We start from the raw sequence: 726 nt of genomic DNA, 5'->3' as shown, positions 1-726 counted from the left end.
AAATGTAGAAATTAAAGAATTAGAAATTTTAATGAAATTTGGGCACCTTAGACACCATCAACCTTGTAAGGGTTAACAAATAGTGTCATGTTATTTGAAAATTTTCCCTGAAAATAAACATTTCATTCTAAATTTTCAAGACTATATTAATACTATAATCCCTTTCCTAATAGGCAGTGAGAAGGAATACTATTTAAGCATGGTACAAGTATATTACATGGAATACATGTGGCAGAAAAAGTTTTATCCAAAAAGCACAGCATAGTTCAGTCTCTTTGCACTGCAAGTAGCCAATCTCAACAATCACTGTTCCAGAGGAAAAGTAAAATGAATTTAGTTTTGCTTCAAGTTATTTGCATCTGAGGGGACAAACCCTGTGCACACCCATAACATTTTGTCTTTGAACCAGTAACTAAAATGTGAGAAGTTGTTAAGGCACCTTGTAAAAGTTGAGAGGTCAGTGAAGGGTTTGAACCTGAATAACACAGCACTCTTTTAACCTTTTAGTTCAAAACAAACAGACACACCATAAGCTCACTGACAGAAAAGCTGTTTTATTCCTCTGCTGTAGATAATCCACATGGCCTGTTTTGTTCACCTTTCTCCTCTTATAGAAATAGTGCACTTCCCAGGCAGTCAAAGCCAAAATCAACTATTGGGATTGCATCAAATTGAGAAGTTTCTGTACTGCAAAAGAAACAGTCAGGAGAGTGAAGAGACAACCGA

Source organism: Oryctolagus cuniculus, chromosome 19, assembly GCF_051225735.1.
Source record: "Oryctolagus cuniculus isolate XC-2025 breed Fujian yellow rabbit chromosome 19, ASM5122573v1, whole genome shotgun sequence".
In the NCBI taxonomy this organism is placed as follows: Eukaryota; Metazoa; Chordata; class Mammalia; order Lagomorpha; family Leporidae; genus Oryctolagus; species Oryctolagus cuniculus.
This window is presented reverse-complemented; position numbering follows the sequence as displayed.